A 13,317-nucleotide genomic window follows, 5' to 3' on the forward strand; every position below is an offset into this window, starting at 1 on the left:
GACTCCAAATAGAAACTGGACACAGATGTTAAAAACAAATTAAATGGCACGGTAATTAAAAACAAGTGGATGTAACAGATGTAGGGTTATCAAAAGTGACAGACTGGACAAATTGTGTAATATGAAGGTTCAAAGCAAGGGAGAGGTCAGAAGAAGAGCAAAGGATGTGGCGCAGCACAACCTGAAGAAGAGCTGAGCCCATAGCACAGCACACCCAGCACAGCCCCTGCAGGCTCATGTGCAGAAGGCTGTGGGAAAAAGCCACCTTTGACGCCCTAGGAAGTGTCATAGTTGCTGTAGTGCAGTTCCCCAGTGCTGATTTCACAGCTGCAGGCTGCTGCAGGGTGGTGCAGATGGTCTTGAGGGCAGTGGATGTTCTTAGCACTCCCCCTACTAGCTCCATGCTGAAGCTGCCTGCACGAACCCTTGGTTACAGCAGAAGTGACCATCTTGCAGTGCTTATCTCTCTAAAATGAAGCCAGGATGGTATTTCCAGCTTCCTGTAAGTGTGTCTAATCATTAGAGTACCAATAATTGTGATAAATGCTTTCATTGCTCTAGTTAGTCTCATTCCTGTCTTGGATGGAGAGTCATTCCTACTTCTCTTCTGCATCCCAGTGATTTCTGAGAGACATTAAAATGCAAAGAAAAATGTTGTCAACAGCTGACACCAGTTTTAAAATGCTTCAAGATAAAAAGACTCATATTTGGAAGATAAATGTTACTCTTTGCCTCATTCAAAGCAGACATTTGCTAAAAGTTTGACTACTATTTCAACTCAGATTGTACATTCACCATGTGTGCAAGGGCAGTGTCGAACCTGTGTTTTCTACATTATCAGAAAATTTAAAAATTGAAGAGCTATTCGTTTTCTTTTGGGGAATATATGAACTGAATTGTATCTGATTTACAAATACATTGTCAGGGGAGGTTCAGGCTGGGTGTTAGAAAAGAGTTCTTCACTAAGAAGGTGGTCAGGCACTGGGACAGCCTTCCCAGGGCAGTGTTCATGGCACTGAGCCTGTCAGTGTTCAAGAAGCATTTGAACAATGAATGGGCCTGATTTTTGTGCGGTCCTGTGTGGAGCCAGAAGTTGGAGTCAGTGATCTTTGTGGGTCCCTGCCAACTTGGGATATTCTATGATTCTGTGATTCTATAAAATGAAATAAGTAATTTCCAACAGCCTGCAATGTTTGATACTGAATTAAATACTCATAGTGTTCCTTTATGAGAGGACAAAGAGGGAAGGATCAAGCTTTTAGGGGGGATGGAAAAGAGAAACAACCACACACACATAATGTTGATTTGATCCACAAAGTGTTTTCTGAGTTAGCAGACAAACTATAACATTTCTTTGCATTTTCCGGTGTGTAGGTTTTTCTTCCACAACACAAGATGAAATTGATAACCATATTGATACAGTGTGTAATAAAATCTTTATAAAACGGAAGGCCTAGTATTTTTCATGAAAAACAGAAACATCTCTGACACTGGATATTTTTCCAAGGAAAACTTTTTTTTAAAGGGTCATTTTTCAATTCACATTTTTATCTCACTTTACTACATCCCAATGAACACTTCTGTATTTCTTCCATCTCTTTCATCACCTGAACCCAGAAATAATCTTGTACTGTATGGGTTAGCAGACCAGCTAAGGAAAGCACAGACCACCTTACTGGCATGCTGTAAGGCTCAGCATGGTCCTCTTGCAGACCCCACAGATCAGCACCTGCCCCTGCTACATTGCCATCCATATGTGTGCTGTGCATGTTTTCTGCTCCTAGGCATGGCACATGGCTGGCTGCAGGTGGCCAGGTGTTTTCCATGATGCAGAAGCATGCTCCTCCATGGATGAAAAGCAGGAAAAGAGGGCAGCCATATGGTGGGTGTCAGGCTCTGCTCCCAGCCCAGTCGTCTGCCTGCCCTTGTGTTCTGCCTCTGAGAGCTGCTTCATACCTTGTTGTTCGAGGGTCTACAAACAGATTGTGGATAATAGACTATATTAATATTTTAAGAAATTTATCCACATTCCCTATATTTCACTCTTCTGCTAACTATTCAAGCAGCAAACTCCTGACATGGGCAGGTCTCATTGCTGCTCTCCTATCTCCATCACCTGCTTCATAGAGAATTTCCTGGTGTCCAAGTCCCAAGTTTGTCCTTATGTAGCACTGCCTTGATGGAACACAATAGACGTGCAGCACTACCTGGAAAAAAATAAAGGCAAATAAACTGCTCACAGCAATGAAAGAGCCTTTTACTCAAATCTGAAGGAAACTCCAGTAAAGGCATACTGAAGGATGGGTCTGTCCTTGCCATAATAGCACACTGTATTTCACCAGAACAGCAAAGAAACAAACCTGACAGGCTAAATATTTCTCCGGTATCTCTAGTAGCTCCAAGCCGGATGGCACACTTTGATTTCAGATCCCTAGAACACGCACAGATTCACTGCCAATTGATCTTGGAATGATAAAGGGAGAAGAATCGGCCAGTTTAGGTGTTCACAGTTAAGGCAATATCAGACCTGCTGGAGCAAAACTCAGGAGTGTTAGTCTGGTAGGACTCTCTGAAATATTCAGTTTAAGAGTCAAAACTTAACAGACTATTTTTCAAACTTTTAATACTCAAGTGCGGCCTTTAAACTTGCCTAGTGATAGCTGGAAACTGCAGCACTCTTGCTGCTTTCTCAATAAAGACAAGCAAATTCAAAATAAGTTTTTTAAAATTTTCTCATTTAATTTAATAAGAAAGGATGACCTTTCTGGAGGAAACCTGGAGAATCCATAATAGATGCACAACTCTACAGGGCTTCATGTAAAATTTCATAAGCAAGATTGTCATTGTTTTTATTTAATTAAATCCTACCACTCTCTTCTATACAGACATAAAACACTACAAGAATCCCCAAACGCCACAGCTGAGAATCATTTAATTTCCTCAGATAGAGGCTGCCTTTTCTGGATTTTCTTTGAAAGCTTAAGAATCACAGACACTATTAGTGTTGAAGGAAGGCTGTTGACATTCTCAAAATGGGATTCGCATAAATCTAGTACTGGATGTAATCACACAGGTCTCCAAATCATATAGTTTTTCCGTCCTTATGTACAGACACCTCACACCAGGCAATGTTAATGGGGTAGTGAAAGAAGGATTAAAATCTTATGTGGTCCTCCTTTGCTAATAAATCCATCCCTGAATTTACACGTATTTGAATATTGCATAAAGGAGAATCCTAATGGTTTCAGCTCAGCTTGTTCTATCTGTGTTCTAAGACTGATGAATACTGCAAAGGGGGGAATAAAACTGATTATTAGTAATCTGTCTCTCATTATTTAGTCTAGTTGTGTCCGTTTGGTTAAATCTGATTATTTTGAAAATGACAACTGCAATTTTTGCATCTGAGAATATAAAGGGAGTATTTTTATATATCTGGTATGAGAAGAAAAAAATATATAATACTAGAAACACAAACAAAACTACGTTATTTTATTACTATTATTTGTTTGTATTATATTTGAATCTGGTAGATTCAGATAAATTCAAGGTCACATTATGTGCCATTCAAAAGCATGGACCCTGGGTCAAGATCTTCTGGTCTTAGTAGAGAAGACTACACTGGACTACTGTGGACTTCTCTGCAGTAGCAGCAATTATCTTTGCAAACTTGTTGCCAGTGAGGAAGATTTTAGAGTACTGAAATATAGCTATACTTACCCTGCCTAAACCAATGGGAAAAAAAGAAGGAGTCCATCCACTTTCCACCGAACCTCAAAAGCTGAAAAAATACCAGAACAAGAAAATAAAACCTATTTGGAAGCAGCTGCAAGGTACTAAAGTGATAATAAGAGTTACTATGAATTTTTGGAAACAAATTGCACCCAGTCACATTTGTTTTGAAAAAGTAACTGTCCCATTTGGAAGATGAGGCAGCAGATGTGACCTATCTATACCTAGTAAGGTCTTTGACATAAGTGACAGTCCCACAGGCAAGTTAAGTATTATCGAGATGGAACAGCATGAGTTAATGGAACCACTTTGTTCAGTAACAGGACAGTTATGGATCTCTGTCCAAATGACAGGTTAAGTATTCCACAAATGACTTTTGCTGATTTGTATTTATTTATGTACTTCTGTTAGTTCAAATGATATTTTTACATGACACCAAACTGCAGAGGCATGAGAAATGTAACGATCCTTTTGGAGAACAGTGTCTGATTTAAAAATTGTCTTTAAAAACTAGAGATATTTAGAGATTTTTTTCTAAAATCAGCAAGCTGGCAGAACAAAACACTGCGTGTAGGAAACAGAAACGTAGAAATATAAGACATGGAAATGTGATGTGGCAGTATCACTTCAGAAAAGAGCATGGTCATACAAATGAAGCACCAAATTGATATGATTCAGGAATATGAAACTGTCACAAAATAAGCCAGATCTTATTCTTGCCTACCCTTATGTTATGTGTCCTATGGAAGGTTTATGTTAATGATTGCAGCTGAAGATGTAGTGATGTCTAGTTCTGGATATCATACTTCAGGAAAGATGTACTTGAATTATAGATATTCCAAGAGAGATACAAAGGCATCACATGAGTAATAATAATCCTAATTAAAAATTAAAATTAAAATTAAAATTAAGGAACTGGTCTTGTTTAGTTTAAGAAAAAGAAGGATTAAAGCAGATTGTCAGATCAATCACCAGATATCAGACATATAAAAAGAAAAGAGATTGTTCTCTTTGTATACTTAAGACCTACGAAAAATATTCTTTATTTCCAAATGAAACAATTTTGGCCTTAAAGAAAGTGATGCACCAAAACACGGACTGTGGGATTACATAAAATGAACTTTTTTTTTTTTATTCATTAGAAACAATTGATCCAGAGCAGTGTGCATTTACGTAATCTTTCCCAAGTGGAAGAGACTACCTGACCTTTCACAGTTCCTTTCAGTTGTACTTTGCACTGTAAAATCTCAGATTTAACAGCGTCTACTCTGACACCCTTTTTTTTTTTTTGTGTGTGTGTGTGTGCAATATCCTAATTAAATGTGGCTTAGGTGGCCATCTATCTATCTTTGACTTTTGAACTCTGTTGAACACTTCAAAACAGACTAGGAAGAGAAGCAGAAATTTTTCTCCTGTCCTGCCTGGACAGGAGCAAAATACTGAAGCCAGGCAGGTCTCAGCTACTGGCTGCTCCATTTGGTGACATCTGGCTGACCAGTAACTCATGTTAATTGAGCAACCAGTTACCATGCATGTTTCTCCATTGCAGCTCCGGCACAGTCCCCTTGCTTGGTGACAGCATCACAGAGAAGATGGAGGTGGGGGAGGACCAGGAAAAACAAGCTAATGTGGGGTGAAGGATTAAATCTCAGAGGGTAACGACCAAGCACCTGGATTTCACAGTTTCAAAGTGTTCCACCCACCCAGTCAGTCCAAACCTGTTGTATTTTGAGAAGCTGGAGTCCAGATCCATGTCTTAAATAATCACCTTGAAGTTTTACAATATGTAAGAGGCAGTTCTTTTCTCTGTCCACAATAACCCAGGGACATTGATTCCAGAAGCAATTACAGTTGAAATCAACAGTTTGCTTGAATCTGGGGGCAGAAAAGTATAAGATAAATTATATTGCAATTCTAGTCCTGGACACAGGGAGGCAAAAAGGGAGAAAAACGATTGTAACAGACAAAATACAAAATAACATTTCACTATAATCTTGAGATTTATTGCAGGAGCTGCATTGGCAGAAGAATCTAGATTTACAGAAGGTGCACATCAAATTTCTTGGGAAAAAGCATAGAAATAACTGAACAGTATTAAAAACTTTTCAGGAAGCCTGGAAAAAGTAGATAAAGGATTGAAACTTGCTAAAAACCAATTCAGAAATCAAGGCTAAGGAAGGCCGCAAAGGAGTGTAAACAGTAATAAAGAGTAAGAGAAAAGGAGGAAAGGTGGGAGGGAATTTGCAGAGAAGAGACTAAAAGTGATAAAACAATTACAAAATAATTTAATACTTGAGAGGTTGGTAGCCTGAGGGAGAGTTGGTGGATCTTACGAACTCATCAAGAGTAGAGGAGGCAGTGGAGAGGATGAGGGTAGAGCAAAGAAAGGTGGGTGGTTTTGTTTTTTTTTTCCATCAATTTTTACCTCACATTATGCAGAGAAATGTCTTCCATTAGCTCCTTTTCTTAGGAAATGAGGTAAAAGTGTTATTACAGTTTGAGGCATCAATAGAAAAGGTGCCAAAACAAGCTTAATCTAGAGAAAAACATGTTACCACACCTTATAATATATACTAAAAAACTTTTAAAACAGGTTTTAATTAAGTAGTTGATCTACAAGTAAAACTTGCCAGACCACCATTTGAATCATCTACTTTATTTCATTTGAATCAAATTTAAAAACGTCATTTGCATGTGGATCTCCTTGGAAACTTATGTACCTCTGTGAAATTTTGCAAACAAACTAAAATCGCTATTCCTTTCTATACTTAATGCAAATAAATAAATAAATACTTTTAACTTGCTTTATTTTTTTTCAACAAACACTGTAAGAGTCTCTATTCCTGCATCCCCCTGAATAATCTACCAATAAGCCACTTCTAGTAATAACCCCCCCCCCAAAAAAAAAAGCAATTAAACATTTATACTATCTCCACTATATCTTTGTCAATACATAATAATTCACACATTTTTAAAGTGTACTTACAAATACAGTTCTGTAAGCACTGAAAGTTACATGGGTGTTTGTCATGCATATCAGCTCATAGAGGCTCATTCAAAGCCAAATTAAATTCATGGAAGTACTCCAATTGATCTTAATTCACTTTGAAACCAAGCTTATTAATAGTGTTAAAAATACATTCTTTTTAAGCTTCTTGATTCCCATGATAGGGGTAAAAGTTTGATTCTGCATTTCCTAATTGAGGACTTTCATGCATAAACTTAAGTACTAAATAAATTGGGGCTCGGATGTTCTGAAGGGAATTTATCCACACAAAGTTGCTATCATAGGTAGTGTGAGTATTAAAAAAAAAAAAAAAAAAAAAAAAGATTCACAGCTAGAAAGCAGATTGGCCTATATAACTTCAATACATTTTAAGTGTGCAATCCATAGGAGTTCTGCTCTCAGAAATCAAGACACCAGTTTCCACACTTCTTTTTTTGTGTTACCCTACATGCTTCAGACTAGAGCACTTACATTGCATGTCATTTTCTTGATTCCTAAGGAATCAAGTGGACATAATTCTATGATCATAATTTTGGCAGGTTTCGTTTATCAGAGGTGCCTCCATGAAGGCTTTCCTCCAATAGACAATGCATCTGGTGATATTGTATAAAACCGATTCCTGTATAAAATCACTGATGAAAAAGTACTAAATATTTGTTCTAGATGGGTATTTCTGAAAGAAAATTTACTAGAATGCAGTAATAACACCAATTTTAGGTTTAGCAGAAAACTAGCTGTTTCAGTAAGAAAATTCTTCATGTGACAGTAGAATTATCAGTTTCCTTTAAATACCTTGGACCTGTGTAAATAAATTTCTCTACTGTTGAGCAAAAAACTGTTGTTTCAGTTTGATAGCCAAAAATATATGATCACAAGGGAATGAAAAACTCTCAATTTTCTTACCAATCCAAATGCTTGAAAAAAATGGTTTTAGATTAAATTAAACATGCTTTGAAACTAAAAAGCTTCAGTTTGTCTAAGATATTTCTTTTCTAAGAAATTTTACTTAGAATTGCTGCTAGCATGATGAAAACCTGTAAATAAGCATTTTTTACTAAATGTGCATGAAGATAATCAAGTGCTTCCACATAATGATCAAAGGATGATATGCATGAATATTTTCTCAAAGCTGGAATATCAGTGGTGTGGGTTGTTTTTTTTCCAGCTCAAAATACGTAACTTACTTTAAAACAACTGAAATATAATTGCACTAAGAAAACTTCATGCAAATGTTTGCATGCAATTTTTTCAAACAAATGGAGTGTAATAGCTATAATTAAACTCAATGCAGAGTAAATTGGAGATAAAAATCAATAAGCAACTCTGTTTGAAATCTTGTCACTTATTGATTCATGAGCCATTTATCTCCTTCTGCATTCCACATCAAAAGCAATTATCAGTTAATGAAATCACACAGATGCAAATCAGAAATAGGAGAAAATATTAACAATGCCTCCAAACTGCTGAAAGTATATTTCTTTACCATTTCCACAAATTAACTTAGGAAATTAACTTAGTTTTTGTTTTTCCAGTTAAAAAGAAATGCTAACTTGCTTCACCAAAGCTCTCTTTGTGAGACTAGAGTAGTTTCAGTTATTGAGGACTCCTCAACCCTATCAATGATTTTTTGGCCAAAGCGGTAGTAATGTATAACTCATAAAAATCAACCAGGCAGAGCAGGAACTGCTCAGGTTATCCCTGGCCTCCTCCCCATTTGGGTGCAGGTGCATGGGGGGTGCCTCAGGTCAGCAGGCTGAGGTTCTTTCTCCTGTCTTGATGTATAACAGGCATATTTTCTGAAGTCTTGAACGTGGTTAGAAAAACCCATTGCCAGCAGCACCAGATGCAATGGCAGTCCTGGTAACACTGGCAGCTTTCTGCCTGAAGGGAAGTGAAGAGTTGGGAACTGGCAGGAGATACCCAGAGTTGGTCTGAATCAGGGCTGGTTCAATGCAGCACTTGCTACTCTGTATTTTGCTCATCAAAGGCCAAGTATGGCCTGCAGGGTTAAATTCTGTCTAGCTCCGTAAGAGACAGGATTGTAAAAGACTGAGGTGATAAAATGTCATACGAAATTCAGTGTGAATAAATATAAAATGATGCACAGGAGAAAAAATGGGGGGAATGCATAAATGTAGTCTGTCTGAAAAAGAAAAAGTGAAAACATTTCTTTCCCAGGAAGAGTATAATGACTTTTCCATTCCTATATGCATGCTGTACCCCCAAGACAGCTAGTGGGAAGTGTATTTGTGGTCCCTGACCAGACTTTTGAAATGTAATGGAAAGAGAATGCTTTCTATTGCTCCCAGTGTGGGGCTGCGGTCTCAGTCTGCGCTCATCACACTCTGCCTCTCGTCCATGGCACAGCTTTTAGGCTGCAGCATGAAAACCTGAGTGTCTACCTCTCCTTTGTTGCCCTTCTTGGTCAGCAGAGCTCATCTCTGGGTTCATCACTGCATTCAGCAGGACATCCAATTCTATTTGTTGTTTTATGTATACTTATATATGTGTGTACACATATGTCTAGGTATATAAATACTACAGAATGTAAAATGTATTCCAATTATAGACAAAGAGTGAATATTACATACCCAGCTATGATTGTGTTTCAAAACTTATGTCTTTTGCAGACAGAACTATATTAGGATCAGCAACCAGTGCACATTCAACCAAAATAAATATAGTGATAATTTTTACATTTATTTTCTGGCACTTATGGCATCTAATAAAAATGTGTTTTTTGTTTGTTTGTTTGTTTTTTTGTGAGTTGTTGCATGGCTCCTGAAACAGAGAGAGGGAACTTAACTCTGGCATTTACAACTATAACTTGCATGCACAACAAAAATGTCTTGTTCTTCATTCTACATCATTGTTTGCTTTTCATCTATACGTATACAGATCATGGGTCCATTTTTATTTCACCTTCAAATCCTGCATGGTTACTTTTTTGGAAAACAACAACAAACCAACACAGTAACAAGTCAAGTTCAACTACTGTCTGTTACACAATAGCATGAATTATTACTTTTAATACAGATCCAAAAAAAAAAAAATCAATCAACTTGAAAATCATAGCAATTACTGTTTGAAAGTTGGGTGTACATCACACGTGAGGGCTGTAGTGTAGCCTTAACTCGCATGACCAGCTAGAACCGCACATCACTGGCAGGTGTGTATGAAAAATACCCTACTGTGGTGAAGTCGAGAGCAAGAAAAAGAGAAGCTTTTGGTGTGAGATAGAAATTGGATGTCTTATGTGTAGCAATGGCCCTGAACTAAGAAGTATACCCAGAGTTATTGCATCCAGACTATTTTAAAGATACAGTGTTTCCTCTGCAAATGCCTCTACGCAGGTAGCACTTCTGAAAAAAAATAGATGTATCATATTCAAATACCTACTGTGCACATCCCGCTTGGCATGCACAGCTCTGGCCTTGTCTTCACAGCTGTTTACAGCACACAACAGCAGCAGCATGCAGAACAGGGAGCTCTACAGGGCACACAGTGCGTGACACTAGTTTGAAGATAGTATGTATGAAAATGCTAATGAAAATGCATCATCACTGAAAACACTTGTAAGTGATTTTTAGCTACAGGGAATTAATATTTCAAGGCCATCTAAGCTAAGAAGGTCCCAGCTCTTGCCTATTTAAGTGTCTGTTTCTGTAACATTTTATTACATTGTGCTCTGAAGTAGGGATTGTGTTTATCTACGTGTGTATGATAAGATACCTAAGGTATCAAATCATGAATGAAAGTATAGGTATTACCATCATCTGCACAATACAGAAATACAGCTGTCATGTACAGAGGCAAAAGTACAACCACTTTGTAGATTAAGTGTTTGTGTACACCAGCTATTAAGAAACACAAACATCCCACTGATTGACAGAGGGTCCATTTTGCTGGAAAAAGGTATGAATGTATTTCCTCAGGGCAATAGCAAAGCATTTCTAGTTATATCTTGCTATAGATAAGTGAAGAAAAATGGCAAATTGTGTGGGTGAGCATCAATACCAGCTTCAGGACAAACCTGGTCAACCCCTGCTATGTGATCCTCAGCCCAAAGTCACAGCTATAACAGTAGCAGAATTTGAGCGTATTCAGCATATCACCCAGAGTGAGGATAAACAGTGGACTAAAAGGTTGCATTTGTGTTAATCCAGAATAACTCCTGTGGAGGATCAGCCAAATATTTAATGCCACGTTCATCTAAATAAAGGCTGGTACTGTGTGTGATTGTGTTTGTGCTCGTGGCATCTTTAGAACAACTTGATTACTGTTATCACCTCTGCTTCCAGACAAAAGGAATAAGTAGATAATTGTGTCAGGTTAGGTGTCCAGAACAAAGTGATGAGCAAACATGGGCGATCAATGAGGCTTCTGTTGAACTGTGTGTGTGCCTTCAAAGAAGCCAGAGGAAAAAAAAAACAGAGAAAAATCAAGGTGAGTGGATGGCAGCAGAGAGGTGAAGCAGGACTCCAGTAGGCTCTGACTTCAAGACACGGAGTTGCCCTTGGTGTCGCTGCTGTCTAGATCCCTTCTACCCTATGTAGGAGCATGGAGACCCAGGCTGCTCTTTGGAGGAGGTCTTTTTTCAGGAGTCTATACAGGGCCTTCTACCAAAATGCTTTGGAAGGGGTCCCAAGGGGTCACAAGAGAAGCAGGACTTTGACCCTATAGTCCCTAGCCTGAGGTGTTTCCAATTACAAAACCCCAAACTGTGTCAAGTCTTTCTTTTAAAACATGAGCTTAGCTGAATAAGGAACTTGGAATTATTCTTTCTAGACAAGTAATGAATAGGATGCTGTAAAAGAGAAATTTTGATTCTCTATTCAGAAGTAAAACAATAAAAAGAAGCTTCTCTGAAGTTTTACATACTCCTCCACCATTAATAAGCACTTCACTGTCAGCCAGATCTATGACAAAAGTACTTCCATGGCTTTAGGATGTGTACTGTAAACTGGTTTGAAAAAACATCTTCACATATTTAACAATTTTTCCAGGCATTGAATCTTATCGTCTCTAACAGAGTAGAGCTCAGGAGACAGGGAAGCATTTAGTCATAGCAGCACTGAAACCACCTAACCTGACCAGGTACCGAACTGACAGATTCAAGAATTTTTAAAGATCCTCAGAGTTTCATAGAATGGAAGCCTCCTGTATACCCTTCCCCCTGCCTCTCACCCTGTTCACAAATATTTTTATTATTTTTTTCCCAAGCTTTCATTTGGTAAGTAATGATATGAGAGAGAGTAAATTAATGTTTTAACTATTTTCCTCTAGTATTATAAAATCAAAACCAGTAAAAATCCAGCACATGAAAGTACTTCACACAAGAAATATATAGTTAGTTTTTCGAGCTCACACCTATAACAACTAATTAAGGTCTTGACTTCAGCAAGATTTATAAAAAATATATTAGACATATATAGTTGTCCAGACTTTAACACTTTCTTGTGAAACAGCTGGTGTTGGTCAGATGTGGGGACAGGCTACTGGGCCAGTCATATCAATGATCTGATCTGGTCTGGCAATTCCTCTGTTCCTGCAGTATCTTTTTGATATAAACTGACCGGTAAGAATTTCACAATATTTGGTCTCCAAGGCAAAAGCTATCTCCAGTGGAGGAAGCAGCTGCCCCTCCCCTTGGTTCCTTTTGCCTTTTCCACACACTGGGAGCCAGCAGCTTGTCCAGAAAGAGAGGTGTTAGATTTAATTGACAAGCCAGCAGGGACAGGAGTACATTTCTTGTGAAACTCAGAAGTTTTTTTCTCAAAGTTTCTGATACATTTTAAATCCTTCTCAGTATGCATCAGTATCTAATTTAAGTTCCTTTTTGCCATCTATGTGCTGCTAATTGTGATATCTGTAAATTGTTCTGTTTCTTGATGTCTTTTTTTTTTTCAGATTTAGTATTCAAAAATAAATCATTTAGAACATACCTTTTGATTACGGAATTACAGAAATAAGTTAATTAACACTTTTTTAATCCTTGGGAACAATTATACTACATTACTATCAAATGTTTTAATATGTGATTCTAGAGTACTACCCAGAAATTAATACTTTTAGTTATGCAAGTAGAAGGATTTGAGTTACCTAACTTTGGTAAATAAAATTTAACCAGGCTAGTCATCCAGGCTTTCTTTCTAAGACACTCATCTCTTTTTTTATTTACTGTAGAAGCAAATTAGAAAACTACATTAGATCAAGCTAACTTTCATATCACAAGACTAAAGGGACATGAAACTCTCTGAAAGGGATTTGCATGTGTACGATTAGTCACAAAAGAGAGGCTTTAAGGAACAATCCTGTATTGTTATTAATTACACAAGTCTTAAACAAAAATGGAAATAGAAATAATGGAAATGTACAGGCAGGTTCACTGATGAAACAGTTCATTTAAAAGTTTCACAATTTGAAACAGTGAGCATGAAACTCATTCACCTTCCTATTGGTAGGATGTTCTACTATTTGATAAATTTCTATTGAAATCATGGGAAAATAATACTTTGTATCACTGATTTCCTTTCCATTATGAACAACTTTTCTCAGAATCCTCCAGCTATAGGAGGCCT

The sequence above is a fragment of the Anser cygnoides genome, chromosome 3 (genome assembly GCF_040182565.1).
Source record: "Anser cygnoides isolate HZ-2024a breed goose chromosome 3, Taihu_goose_T2T_genome, whole genome shotgun sequence".
In the NCBI taxonomy this organism is placed as follows: Eukaryota; Metazoa; Chordata; class Aves; order Anseriformes; family Anatidae; genus Anser; species Anser cygnoides.